This window comes from Perca fluviatilis, chromosome 1 (assembly GCF_010015445.1).
Source record: "Perca fluviatilis chromosome 1, GENO_Pfluv_1.0, whole genome shotgun sequence".
NCBI lineage: Eukaryota > Metazoa > Chordata > Actinopteri > Perciformes > Percidae > Perca > Perca fluviatilis.
Genome location: NC_053112.1, coordinates 3596808 through 3612320, shown reverse-complemented (window position 1 = coordinate 3612320; position 15513 = coordinate 3596808). Strand labels below are relative to the sequence as shown.

The following is a 15513-nucleotide window of genomic DNA, read 5'->3' as shown; positions in this document are numbered from 1 at the left end:
ATAAACGTGACTTGACTTGATATATATAATAGTTCATTTATTTATTATATTCAATTTTGTTGCAGGTTATGCTTCGTCAGGGCCGTGTGGAATGAAAATGGGAAGGAAATGGAGGGGACCATCCCTGATGCCTGGGTTATAATAGCTGAGAAAACCCTTCGATGGCCAAAGACGAAAGGGCAAAATATTGTTTTGACAACCATGTGGCTCCTAAGGAGGACTGGGAAACTTTCCCATTGTTGAAAGTAAAAATTACCTCAGGTAACCTCTTATATTTTGATACAATGGTAAAACAAATTGGAGAAGTTATGTGGACTATACATTGATATAAGCTTTGATGACATGCTTGCTGTCTTTGCAGAAAGTGTCCATGAGTGTGAAGACTACGATCAAACCAGCCATGCTGAACTATGTGAAGAAGATGAAGACGAAGAGGTTGTAGTCCAAAAAAGGATGAAAAAAAACAAACATTTTGACGATTTTGTTGAAGGTATGTACCCATCATTTGTTGAATAGAGAAAACACACAAACTCATGTTACAATTGCAACGTGTTTTAATATTAAAAGGATCTGACCTGTCTGAGGCGACTGCTGAGGAGGATGATAAAGAAAAGCGGAAAGGAGGTACAGAAATGTTTATTTTGGCATTCATTTAATGTGTATTGAAAAGTTGCCTGTGCTCAGTACAAAATCAAGTAAACTGTCTGTTAATTTTGCTATACCCCTTATTTACTAAGATTCCAGTCCAATAATTCCAGTATTTCCCACTCCACCAATCAATAAGTTAAAGAATGGTGAGTTGTTACTAAGATGACCATGCGCATTTTAACCAGATTCAAATTTTACGTTAAGTATTTGTATTAAACTATCTGTCTTTGTTGTCAGTGGGCGTCGACAGATCAAATAGTGGTGAGTAGAGCTGTCAATCTTCCCATTTAATACTATTCAAATTTCATTTTTCTTTTAATATTCAAATATTTAATGCTCAAATGAAGCCTGTACTTCACTATTATGCATTATCAACACTGTAATGAAACATTAGAATAATTTGAAACAAACATAATTGGCTGTCTAATGATAATGATAACATAAGCATTTTGGCTTGGTGGATGACAATTTTAAACTTAATGTTAAATCTATTACCCATCCTTCCGAATCCCAGCCGCAGCCTGTCACTAACATTACATGATACATAACATTAGCTCAGTAAACTAAAAACCTCACATTGCCTTATGTTTCGCACTCTGTAACTTGAATTTACTTGAATTGGTTTTATGCACAGTTGAACTACTTCCTGAGCTTCAGCCAGCTCTTTTGTTTCCTGTCTGACATTATAGGACAAACTGATTAATCCAGGTGTGTCTGATTAGTGTTGCTGTGACTACATAGGCCAAGCACACCTGGATTCATCAGTTTGTCCAATAATGGCAAACAGGAAACAAAGGAGCAGGCTGAAGTTCAGGAAGTAGTGTCTGTTTATAAAGCCAATTGTTCATCAAATATCGAGCATTTTGTGATTTTAGTAATCAAATAATATTTTTTTTTTTACTATTCAAATTATATTTTAATTTAACAATTCGTTCCAAAGTTTAATTTTTATTTTTAGAATACCAAATCAACATGCAAGTAATCACTACTGTGATCACACGATATTAGGAAAATATCTAATTGCAATTAATTTTACTGATATTGCAACTGTGATATGATTTATGATATTTGAGGGAATGATCATTTTTGTATCATTATGCTAATTGTAAAATATATATATATAAAATTAAATATTAAAAATATTTCTTTTTTTGAGAGGATCTGTACCAAACAAAGATTATTTTTTAGACTGTAGGATACTATTTGTAGGCAAGGATGTCTCTGCAGAACCACAATACCTTTATTTTAGAATGTATGACACATATTTTGCCTTTAACAAATTTTGCCATTTTAATTAAAATGTGATTAATTGCGCAGCCCTACTACTTCTATCATCTACTTCTTCCTATCATGACTGACTGACATTTTCGATTTGGTTTGTTTAGGTTCACCCAGGTCTGCGGGCCGTGACAGGTCAACTGGTCGTGATTATAACGTTTCACTGCTGAATATTGCAGGCTGGTCATTTGGACTGTTGATAAAGAATCACTAATGTTTGTTTCTGCTCTGCATTGCTTAGGTACAGCCAGGTCTACAGGCCGTGACAGGTCAACTAGTCGTGAGTTTAACTTTTCATTTTTAGATTATCAAATTAGTATGCAGGTAACTAACAATGTTGATCATGACTGACTGATGTTTCTGTTCTGCATTGCTTAGGTACAGCCAGGTCTGCGGGCCGTGACAGGTCAACTAGTCGTGAGTATAGCCTTTCATTGTCGAATATTGCAGGCTGGTCACTTGGACTGTTGATCATGACTGACTGATGTTTCTGCTCTGCATTGCTTAGGTTCACCCAGGTCTGCAGGCCGTGACAGGACAACTAGTCGTGAGTTTAACTTTTAATTTCCAGATTATCAAATCAGCAGGCAGCCGGTAACTAACACTTGATAATGACTGACTGATGTTTCTGTTCTGCATTGCTTAGGTACAGCCAGGTCTGCGGGCCGTGACAGGTCAACTAGTCGTGAGTATAGCCTTTCATTGCTGAATATTGCAGGCAGGTCACTAGGACTAATGATAATGAATGACTGATGTTTCTGCTCTGCATTGCTTAGGCACACCCAGGTCTTTGGACAGGTCAACTAGTGGTGAGTTTAACTTTTCATTTTTAGATTATCAAATTAGTATGCAGGTTACTAATTGGTCGTGACAAACTGATGTTTCAGTTTTGGGTTCCACAGATTCGGCCCAGGTCCAGGTCTGTGGGCCCGGGACAGTTCAATTAGTTGTAAGGTATAGCCAGGCACAGTAGTGTTTTATTGAATATTAAATTAGCATAGGTAATTAGCACTATTGATAATGGCTACATTTGCGTCACAGGTTCATCCAGGTCTGTGGGCCGGACAATTCAAGCAGTCGTGAGTATTGCCAGTTACATTTGGCTTGTCTTATTGAATATCAAATTAGCATGAATAATACTATTCATACTGGATAACTAATGTTGGTAGTTTGGGTTTCTCAGGTGTACACAGGTCCCAGGCTGTGGAAGGTAGGTCCATAGATCAACATGACATCATGACTTTGCATAAACATACACGCCACTTTCATGCCAAGTGGCGTGTTATCTATACGCATTTTGAGCAATCCGCGTGGTAAGATGTTATTCCGCGCGTGTCCACGCGTTAAATGTCACAGTGAGTCCGCGTGTATGTCAAAGCCATTAAAGTTCAGCGTGAAACGGAACAAAATGAATATCTATATCTGGGGAGTGATATTTTTTTTCCCTAAGATGGTATGAAAAGATTAATAAATGTTCTTAACCCCAGTGACGGTTAGGTTTAGGGACGGGGTTGGGGTAGGTCATATATATTTATACAGGGTTTCCGCGGGTCATTAAAAAGCATGAAAAGTAATTAAATAGATTTTGTGAAAATTAAGGCATGAAATGGCATGAAAAGCATTAACTTCGATGTTTCGGGTTAAAATTATGTAAACTTGATGGAATAAAAACATTGTTTTTCACGATTTATTTTGATTATATAAACATCTAAATCTAATTTTGATCAGAAGTATAGCGTAATGGTCACAGACAGTATTGGCTGTTTTTACGGTTGGTGCAAAATAGTCGCGCACACCGGATGCTAGTAATGCAACGTCGCGGTGAGTCTACGGTCTATGTGAGAGAGTGTACGCTGTGGCAAAAGAACGGAATAAATTTCAAATGACGGAAAAATGGGAAAATCTTCCTGCTAGCTAAATGCCCGGGTATGTGAGTGAGAGCGATCAGCGCAGCTTGTTACGCCCAAACTCTTTTACCGCAGCCCGCAGGTTCCAGTTAATCTTATAATGGGTATGTGTTTTGAATTATTTAAATAAACAATCGGGGAAATAAACGCCTCTTGTCCGCGAGTCTCATTGATAGAGCCGCGGTGAGATGGAGTCCATCAATGAGAGCTAGCTAGCCTCCTCCTAACTCTGACATTCACAAAAATACATTCAATTGAAATCCGAAATCGGACAAGTGTTAGCTAAGCTTTGTAAGACCTTGAGGAATCTGTAATATTCATGCCATGACGAAATTCAAACTGTAAATATACTTTAGTTATGCGAAAGTGAGCAAGCTGCGATATGTCCCCATTGTAATGAATGGGACATATAGCTACCAGCTGCTCATCCTACAAAGACTCCTTGCGTTCATAAAAATGCCTTAAAATCAAATCGGACACAACGGTTAGCTTTATAAGACATTGGGGAATGATGTTGTATAAGTGGCGTGACGAAATTCAAACTGTAAATATAATTTAGTTATGCCGATAGTGTAGCTAGCTAGCTACGGCATTTCCCCATTGTAATGAATGTGACATATAGCAAGCAGCTGCTGGTCCTACAAAGACGCCTCGCGTTCAGAGAAATGCCTTAAAATCAAATCGGACACAACGGTTAGCTTTATAAGACATTAGGGAATGATGTTTATGTAAGTGGCATGACGAAATTCAAACCGTAAATATATTATAGTTATGCCGACAGCTGGCCGCGGAGCCCCGTAGTGCAGTATCCACAAAGGGTGACTTTGCGTTGGGATGGAGCCCAGCAGACTGCCGCTTTCTCGTCAGACTGTGTGGAGCTCCTAAAGTCCGACACGTCTTACCAAATTTGCAATTAGCCATCAATTTTTGTAAAACAGCCCATATTTGAGATTTCTATAGTTGATTTCTCGCTTAAAAAGTCTCAGAAGTACGGAAAGTGAATTTGGTAATGAAACATTGCAGTGTCTGGAATATGAGATTCTGTCGCTTCTCTAATGTGTGTGTATTGGGGATTCGCTCAACCAATCAGCGCGCGTCTCTAATGTGTGCGTATGGCAAGTCGCTCAACCAATCAGCGCGCAGCTCATCTAAATATTCATGAGAATACCATATTTGGAAGAAAAGCTCTTGTTACAAATAGGGCCAAAACACAGGGATGCATAAGGGCCAATAAAATATTAACCAGACCATTTTCAGCCCAACCAATGTTACATACCCCATTAGGAGACCATAAGGAACAGTGTGAAATACCCTATATAATCATTCTATCACCCCTTTAATTATCGGTGCATGTTGTTTTGAGATCCGTGGGGCAGAGACGCGAGCTGCTCAGTGAACAGTGTTTTAAATATTTGTATTTCTGTGTTCTTATTTTGTGAAGCACTTTGTGTTGCGTTTAATGACTGTAAACCGTCTTGTGAGCCATCTGACAGTTAAATTTGGATTTTCAAATATAAAAAATTGGCATTGTCAAATGCTTACAATTTGTGTGTGAAAGTATCTGCAGTTGAACATGGGCATTAAATTAGGGCGTTTTCAAACATGAAAGTCCGAACCAAGGTCCGGACCAAGGTTCATGTTTTTGTTACATTGTATACATTTGATCTGGTAAGTTTTGTTTTCACATATGATTTTGCTAGCGGACTAAAGTACTTTCCATGACATACCTACGGCGTTTCGTCACCACGTACGTGTGTTGTGTCTCCCTTTGATTGGTGAGTAGACGGGCGTACGTCTGACGTTGGCGTGTTGTCATTTTTTGGCGGGTAGTCTTTTCCGGGTGAATGAAAATGAATGAGCAAATTCCGATCGCGTTATTATGGTATTACTACCAGCAGCAACAACGCCAGAAACAACTGCAAGTGCAGCACCAACTACAAGCACAGTACTTGCGAGAAATGTACATTCTCGTAGTGCAAAAAGTATATCGACAGGAAAGGAGGCGAAGACTGCAAGCAATCCTGCGAGACTTGGCAACTTCATTTCTGGAGAGACCAGTGAGGTAAGTGATACCCATAGACAGTATATGTGTTACTATTACAATGACTGACACGGAAAGAGGGCAGGAAAAGATGATAATGACTGATAGTGATAATATGACTTTACATGGGTAATCCAAAACAGTAAAGAGTTGAAAAATAACGAATATAGGCCTTAAAGCAATGGAAAGCCATAGGGACAGGCTATGTCTTTTATCCACCCTTTCCCTTATTGTATGACAATCATCAACTACTTACCAGTTAAAATGTAATGAACATAACCGCCCTATAAACAGGTTGTAAGTCTACACCATGTCATATTAGGCTATTAGAAACAAACAGTGAATACAATAGGCATTTACCTGCTTGTTGTATTAACAGAGCCTTATTGCATATGAATTTTATTTAGATGCTATTTTTTAATTATTACATAGGACCTAATAATGTCTGAATATAATGGTGTTTGTGTTTATTTACTTTTACAGGAATATCTGGTCCCAACCACGATGTCATGCTTGGTGGCAGCATGTATGTGACAACTGGACAGAAAGAGATTGGTTGCTCAATTTTAGAATGAGAAGAACCACCTTCCATATTCTCTGCGACAGTCTTCATCCAAAGCTGACTCGACAGGATACAACATACCGCCAGGCAGTGCCTGTGGAGCTGCGCGTGGCTATATGCTTGTGGAGGCTGGCCACCAATCTCGAGCTCCGATCTCTCTCTCACCTCTTTGGTGTGGGATTGTCGAGTGCTTGTATGTTCACCCAACAAGTTGTTGCTGCCATCAACGACACCCTAAAGCCAGAATACCTACACACACCTTCAGCTGCAGAATTTGAAGAAATAGTCAAAGGATTCAACGACAGATGGGGGTTCCCACAGTGTGCTGGCGCTGTGGATGGCACTCATGTTTGCATTCGGGCACCACCTCACAACCCAGCTGACTACTACAACCGCAAAGGCTTCTACTCCGTAATCCTGCAAGGTGTTGTGGACAACAGCATGAAGTTTTGGGATGTCAACATTGGCTGGCCTGGGAGGGTTCATGATGCCCGTGTATTCGCAAACTCCTCCCTTTACGAACGAGGGCAGAATGGAACACTCAGTCCAAGGTGGCGAGAAACCATTCAGGATGTGGATGTACCCCTAATGATACTAGGAGATGCCGCGTATCCATTGCTACCATGGCTAATGAAGGCATATCCGGAAGGCAGAGGGATAACACCAGAACAAACCGCTTTCAACTACCGCTTAAGTCAAACCAGAATGACCGTGGAGAGAGCTTTTGGACGCCTGAAAGGAAGATGGAGGTGTCTATTAAAAAGATGCGACGTTCATGTCACTTTAATCAGTGACATTATCTTTGCCTGCTGTATCCTTCACAATTTCTGTGAAAGCCACAATGAAGAGTACCTTGGCAATGAAGACAATAATGATGCAAGACCGAGACCACACCCTGAAGACCCAGTCATTGGTGGTGGGGCAAATATTAGGGATGCATTGTGTGCTCATTTTTTAACTCTGTAGGTAAAACAGAGCGATTGCTTGGATTAAAAGTTCAGTAATTACATGTAAATGTGGTTGAGTAAAAGGAGATGACACACCGTTCAAACTTGTTCAAACAAATTTGTTATAGAAAAACAATTACATTTATTGACACTGGTCAAATATTTTGTCATTTTGTATGAAAAAAACAATGACATGTATTTAAAGAATACACTTTTCTTTCAAAACATTAGCACCAAACATGTCAGACTCTGAAAAAACACAAGCCTGACAATAACATTGCACTTTTTTTCTGAACTTTAGCACCAAACATGAAAAATGCAAGTCTGACAGAAATTAACAATGAGAATATGGCTCATATACTTTCTTCATAACTGTTATTATTTTTCAGCACCTCACTAACAGACTTAAAATATAACTTAGCATCAAATACAACATAAAACAATTAAAGTGCTGGGTAATAATAAAAATTACAACTGAAAAAATTGCTGGTTTTCATTGCTTGGTTCACCACTATCATTTTGATACAGGGTGTATGGGGCCTGAGCAAAGGGGTTTGTAGGTTGGGCCTGGGTAGCTGGGTGTGGAGACCGCCGTGCAGCCCAGTCACTGGGAGCTGGAAGAGGTGAATGAGGTTGATGATGTGGATGCATAGGACTCCAGGATGTTGCATTGTGTGGAGCTTGGCTTTGGTTGTTTCCTTGCATGAATGTCTGCATTACATTCATAAACATCGTGTTTGTGGCTGCCTGCTGCTCCATTAGCATCCTGAAGCGCCTCTCCTCTGACTCCTGCATTTTTAGCATCCACCTTTCCAGAGTGGCATCCTCTTTCTCCTGCCTACGGTCTTCTGCTTGGTTGAAGTTTTCTTGAAACCTCTTGTACATCTCCATTCCAGTATCTTTGCCCCTCCTCTTTCTCCTACTGCAAGGAGTTTTTTTGCCTGGCTCATTTCCCTCTATATTGGTGATAACAGGGTTTTCTCCTGCAAAATGAATTAGAACATATTTAGAATTTAGAACAGAATTATAAATGTATGCATAAGATTGATAGCCAATAGCTTACTATTGCCACTAATCTACAATATAATACGAGATATCATTATGATTAATAGATGGCTCATTCGTTGTTTTGAACATTTCATATGTAGCCTACCTAAATTCATATTGTTTAGTGTAGGCTATAGTGTTTAGGCTAGTCAATTTTGTTGAAATAATGATGACTAAAAAATATGTTGACAGTCACATCTACTAGCTTACTCACCACTTTCTGAAGTGTTTTCAGTCCCACTGGACGCAGTTTCATTTGAGGATGTGGAAGACTCCAGTACCTTAATTGGTGAGCTTGTTGGACGAGTGCCAAGAATAGTATCCATCTCCCGTAGAAAGCAAAAGTGTCCTTTGCATTCGTTGGACGCACCGCTTTTCTGATGGCATCGCGTACCTTTATGTACTGTTGCCGCAGTTTCTTCACCTTTAGATGACATTGCTCTGCCGTTCGCTCATACCCTCTCTCTTTCATCCGCTCAGAAAACAATTTGTACATGTTGGCATTTTTGTGAGTGTTTTCTAATTGACTTTTTATGTTTTCGTCTGACCAAATTGAAATTAAATATCGAATCTCCTCCTCTGCCCATGTACTTCCACGACTCATTTTTTCTTGTTGTAGCGGGGTTTTGTTTTGTTTCTGTTTTTTTTCTTCTTCTTCAATGGTACGTAGTTGCTTAACTTCCTTTAATAGTTCCGAAAGTCCGAACCATCCAAAAAGTGTGTTCATACTGCAAACGGACCGGACCGTGGTTCAGTTTGGTCCGGACCGAGACCACCTCTTTTGAGCGGACCAAAATTTGGTCTTTTGATCCGGACCGTGGTCCGAGGCACCTTTCACACATGCAATTTTGGTTCGGACTAAACTGAAAAGTCCAAAAGTCCGGACCTAATGAGGTATGTGTGAAAACGCCCTTAGTTTAAAGTGGCATGAAAAATGGCATGAAATAAGATTTGCTAATACCTGCAGAAACCCTGTTATAGTCATTTAACGTTAAGTCAATGGACAACAAACGGCGTTGATAAACACGCAAAAAAGCGAGTATGCGTGTTAATAGCACGCCACAAATGGAAATACGAATTGGCGTGTCATACATACGCTATTTCATGAGATCAGTCTGCATAGATGGTGAATGTCATTGGTTGTATCACTCAATGAGGCACATTGTACAAGTGTTCTAAATATATTGATCGCTTCACACCTTTTTTCTTTCCTGCTTAGGTCTTTCACATGAAATGTCCAGTTATAATAGGGATGTGCCAACCACATTCCCCTGTCAGAAGCGAGAAGTACAAGAATATTTTCATGTAACACCCAGACTAATTACTTATGTATACATTACATACTCTTTGTAACTGGTGAATCAGACTTCAGGTTTTCATTTTAATGCTTTGGCATTTATGACAACCATCTCTTAATAAAATTGTTATTTAATACAACTGATTTGTCAAATACAGGGTTAAAGTTTACCTGTTAAATAGTGTTATGTAACAAATTGAATAGTTATTCATTTTTCTGGGATTTCTAGAGAGCACACTTTTACTGAAATGCCTTGCTGTTACCAAAGAACCATGATTATAGTGAGTAATTTTTTTTTTTCTTAATTTGTCATTATTGCCAGAATTCCAAAAAATAGTGCTGACAAAGCTGGTGACTCTCACTGATGAGGTCAAACAACTCCAGAGGAGCATGCCTAAATCTAGCATTGAGATCATAAAGATTAACACATTGGAAGAGTTCGAGAGGGAGGAGGCTTCTCTTCTGGATAAAAACAAATTTGAAACCTTGGTAATGAGCCTCTAATGAGCTTACAATTCTATTGATTATCCTTAACAAACGTATTCGTGATAGTTATCCCGAGTTGGTGGCAATCACGTGAGCTTTCACGCTAAACACAAAAACCAGAGCTTTGAATGTAAAATGATAGAGAACAGCCATTTGGAATCCATTCCTCTCAACATAAACACTTATTGAAAGAGAGAGAGAGAGAGAGTGTGTGTGTGATAGTGTATGTAATATTAATGCAAATTGTAACTTCACTAAGTCACTTGTTTTATATTTCCTTTTTATATTTTACTTGAATACTGTGTAATGTACCTGTATTGCAAGTTGTTCTATTTTTTGTACTGGTTTTATAAAAAAAAAAAAAGAAGAAGTGAAATTTGAAAAGTTAAAGTTCTGAATTTTGACTACAATTGTCTTTGCATTCTGATTCCTCACTACATTAGAAGCATGACTGGCTCTTATTTGTAAGCAACAGCATATTTTTCAGGGCCATGCAAACCCTTTATTACTAGTGTGGAAATATTCTACAATATTCACTAATGACAGTAAAATAGACCATGCTAAGTCAATTTACTGCAGTAATTCCTCTCAACAAGTAGAAAATGCATTGAACACTTGACTATGCATGAAAATAAAATAAAAAAATGTCATAAACCGGAAAACCGTCATCATTATAAAAAAAAGAAACGTGATATACATTTTTGGTCAAACCGCCCAGCACTAACTTGACTTGACTAATGCCAATAGGGGGCTATGCGGAACACAGAACGTTCTAACCGGAAAACAGGTGTTATTTCTAGGGATGCACGATATTATCGGCACAACATCGGTATCGGCACAACATCGATATGATTATTTCTGCCGATATATATCAGCCGATATGATTATGGTGTGTGGTGGAGGATTGGTAGACGTTCAAGTAAAAGATGTCATTTTTTTATTTGAAATTTTTATTTATTTTATTCATAAGTACTGAAGTCTTAACTTAAAAATGTAAATGTGGCACTGGCATATCATTTATTCTCTAAGTGAAATAATGTACCATTTTTTTCAGTGGAGATTTGTAAAATCTACATGGTAGAATTAAATGTGTTTTGTTTGTCTTGTGTATTGCCTTATCTACAACACATGAGTGTAATATGGTAAAGGTAGCTACAGGAGAGCGACTTTCTCTTCAGTAAAATTAAAGTGTAAATATATCAGGGGAAAAATATCGATATCGGCATCGGACAAAATCAGTTTGAAAATATCAGCATATCGAATATCGGCCAAAATCCAATATCGTGCATCCCTACTTATTTCCACTTTTCACTTCAATACACTACACATCTGCAGTGGTAGGTGATGTCTTAGGTAACTTAAGTTTTGCTTATCATAATAAAATTTGTATTTCTGATCAAACTGTAGTATATTTCTTTTAATTAAAATGTTGAAATGTTAATATATCAGAAATGGCAACATCCGAACAGCAGGAGTTTTTGTTTTGCCAAGCTGCAAGTCAGTCAGGGTGATATGGTTCCAAAAGATTATGCGTGCTAATTTTGTTGTAAGGAGACACACCCTGCAGTCGCATTTTATGCAAGAAAATATATGCAAGAGAGTAATAAAGCAGAGATCTTATATATTGATACATTTCAATATCGATCCAGCAAATTCTTTCAGCTTTTTGTACATATGATTTTTGTATGGTTTACATGTTATGTTTTTAGGGCAGCAAACAACTGGACCCAAATGTTCTCAATTTTTTACCATTAATATATTTGAATGTGTTTTTTTAATTATAGGTTTGTCAGCTGGCAAGAGTGGGTGGGAAAGATGTAAAGGACTGCACGCACAAAGTGATGGACAGGTATTTATTTACTTATTAACTTAACAGATCCGCAATCTGTTTTCATTTGGTAGTTTGGTTTAGTTGTTGGTTTAAGTAAAGAGTAGGACTGTGCACTAGGGTTTGGCAATATGGATAGTTTTTATATCTTGGTGTTTTTTAGCTAAATAGTGCTAAAAGATAAACTGTATATTATATATTTTATGAAAATGGCTACATTTGTAAGTCAAAGCCACCTTAGAGATGACATATGCACTTTTATTTAAACGGATGGTCATTAAAATAAAATGCAGCGGTTTACTTCCCTGTTTTATTCCCTACGTTGAATAAAAAAAGCCCTATTTCTGGTTTCCAACAACAATAACAGGAGGATTAAGAGAGGGAGAAGGAGAGACAGACATGGGCTCACGGACAAAAGAGGGCATGAGAGGAAATTCCACCAGATTTCACTCTTCTTGGCCAAATTTCTGTTATCTTTCTTTAAAATTAATAATTAAATTAATACAACTTTAAACTCTGTCGATTTATGTAAATTGCTCCTCAGATCTCTGCAGGGTAAATCCATACAGCTATCTAGACTATCTGTCCAATCTGAGTTTTCTGTTGTACGACTAAAACAACTTTTGAACATGTATGTTACACCATAAGAAATTTCTTCCCAAGGCTAATTTGCAGTGGCACCGTGGCTTTGCCTGGCTCCAATCCCAGAATGCCGCGCCGAAAACGCATGCATACTAGAAATAGAACCGACGCTCATTTTTCACGCGATAACATGTTGTTTGAAAGTCTCTAGGTTTTGACATAAATGCAGATATAAATGTAATAAAACAATTCAATACTTTTTTACTTGAATAAAAGTCAATACTTCCAAAGTTGTCTTCAAATCAAATCAGTATATTTTTATGTTTAACATGAAGTGTATTAGGAGTAAAAAAAAAAAAAAAAAAAAAGGGAGAAAAAAAAAAAAAAAAAAAGAGGGCACACACCGTTCTGGTGTGCAAAGACAGAGAAAATGCAACGCAGCCGCCACACAACAGAAACGCCAGGCTCATGCGACGCAGCCAATTTGTGTAGCCAGCCTAAGGCTAACGCTGGCTAATTTATGAAGCCCTATGTCCTTCTCAGCTAAGAGGTGTAATGTATGTAGAGATCTGTATGGTTATATTGTATAGTGTCTTTTCAGGCAATTTGATGAAGGTAAAAATAGTGTGGCTGTGCATAATGCCAATGCAAAATCACTGTTTTTTTTTTAAGACAATTCTGCATGTGGTGGAATAATTGCATATTATTTTTGTCTTGGATTGGATTAGGCTCTTCACCAACAACCTAAAGACACTGTTTAATTTGAAAGGGAAGGGAAAAAAAGATAAAATTGGGCTCGAAGACAAGAAATTGTTTTCAGCATTAAAAGGTAAGATTTTATATTATGGTAATTTAAAAAAAAAATGTGTGTGGAATGCTTAATATCAGGCTTGATGTAATTTTACTTAATTTGTGATCTATTTCATTTAATTGATGTTACTCAAATTTTCATCTAAGCATAATCTGTATCTATGCTGCAAGCTAAACCACAACAGTGGCATTTGAATTGATTTATTTTACATAGGATTTTTTGCTTTGATTGTAGCTGCTGTCATGAAATGGGACGCAGCTGCCACAGAGGCCCAAATAAAGTCGGCGGCATCGGACCACCTAAAACATGCCCCTGGGAGAGTAGGGGGTGGTGGTTATAAATAAATAAATATACTGTGCTAATATTACAAAATTTTATAGCACTTTTATTTTACTTTACTGTTCTGACTTTTAAGTTTTATTATGTTATTGTGTTAATTTATACTTGCTGTTCTTGTTTTAAGTTTTTCTAAATATTACTAATAAAAATATATTTTGAAATTTAAATAGTTGATTTCTTGAAGTGATCAGTTTTTTTACAGAAAAATGGTAAGCAGTTTATTACAATTATATTGATAAGATACAAAAATGCAAGACTAGTATATAAACAAAAAAATTATTCAATTGAATAATCAATATAATCCATATTCTTTCAAATAATTTAGGTCTATGGTCTGTCTGCAGTTTCATGACACGACAACCATTAACAATGAGTAACTGGGTTTTTCTCAGTGAGAACTAACTCACTCAACGCCATGGTTTGAAGTAAACATTTTTTTTTTTTTATTTTGATCCTTGCAAATATGTCCAGATGGGATTTCCATGTTAATAGAAGCCTTTCTTAACAGAATCTTAACAGTCATCTTTGACATTTCTACAGAAAACGCATCTAATACAACTTTTATTCTGGCAGTCTAAAAATGACATATTTAGCACGTTTTTGACATCTAAATAATGTCCTAAAAAGACGTCACAAAAACTTTCATTCTGGCTCCTGTGAGGACGTCTTCTGGATGTCTAACAACTACGTCCGAAGAACGTCTTTAATTTACGTCTATACAACGTCCAGAAAAGACGTCTTTTGGATGTCTAAGAATGACGTCTTTAGTACGTCTTTAATTTACGTCTATACAACGTCCAGAAAACGTCAAAAAAACTTTCATTCTGGCTCCTGTGAGGACGTCTTCTGGACGTCTAAGAATGACGTCTTTTAGACGTCTTCTAGACTACTTCTTGCTCGCTGGGTCCAGTCTGGTTTTTGACCACACCACAGTACTGAGACAGCTCTTGTTAAAGTATTTAATGACATCCACTTAAACACAGATAGTGGCAAAACCACAGTCTTGGTGTTGCTTGATCTCAGTGCTGCATTCGACACGATTGACCATAATATATTATTAGAACGATTGAAAAACTGGGTTGGTCTTTCTGGCTCAGTTCTAAACTGGTTTGAATCCTACCTAAAGAATAGAGACTACTTTGTGTCTATAGGCAATCATGTATCTGAGCATGAAAACATGACGTGCGGAGTTCCCCACGGCTCTGTTCTCGGACCTCTTCTGTTCAACATCTACATGCTTCCTCTAGCTCGTATTATGGTAAACAATAAAATAAGTCACCATAGCTACGCCGACGATACACAACTTTATAAGAATATATCAAGGATTAGAGGACTTATGTCTCAGCAGGACTTGGAAAAATTTGTACATGCTTTTATCTTTAGTAGACTTGACTACTGTAACGGTGTCCTTACAGGTCTCCCTAAAAAAACAATTAGACAGTTGCAGCTGATTCAGAATGCTGCTGCCCGAGTTCTAACTAAGACCAAGAAAGTGGATCACATCACTCCAGTACTGAAGTCTCTACACTGGCTTCCTGTGGCTCAAAGAATAGACTTCAAAATACTTCTGCTGGTTTATAAATCCTTAAATGGCTTAGGGCCAAAATATATTTCTGATTTGTTATTCCACTATGAACCAACCAGACCTCTCAGGTCATCTGGGACAGGCCTGCTTTCTGTCCCCAGACCGACAGACTTTTGGGCCGTACGCCGATATAAATAGGCATTTTTTTTATTTTT

The 15513-nt window shown here is 37.7% G+C and overlaps 3 long non-coding RNA genes across 3 annotated transcripts; all 3 read left to right on the top strand.

The window, feature by feature from the left end:
- The first annotated feature begins 373 nt into the window (after positions 1 to 373).
- Positions 374 to 777, top strand: LOC120564118. Its single transcript, XR_005640063.1, has 3 exons — positions 374 to 490; positions 568 to 624; positions 738 to 777. It is a non-coding gene; the product is annotated as an uncharacterized LOC120564118 (long non-coding RNA).
- A 1527-nt stretch (positions 778 to 2304) lies between these two features.
- Positions 2305 to 2696, top strand: LOC120564113. Its single transcript, XR_005640062.1, has 3 exons — positions 2305 to 2343; positions 2435 to 2473; positions 2573 to 2696. It is a non-coding gene; the product is annotated as an uncharacterized LOC120564113 (long non-coding RNA).
- Positions 2697 to 10156: 7460 nt separating this feature from the next.
- LOC120564109 lies at positions 10157 to 13389 on the top strand. Its single transcript, XR_005640061.1, has 3 exons — positions 10157 to 10216; positions 11998 to 12062; positions 13352 to 13389. It is a non-coding gene; the product is annotated as an uncharacterized LOC120564109 (long non-coding RNA).
- The last annotated feature ends 2124 nt before the right edge of the window (positions 13390 to 15513 follow it).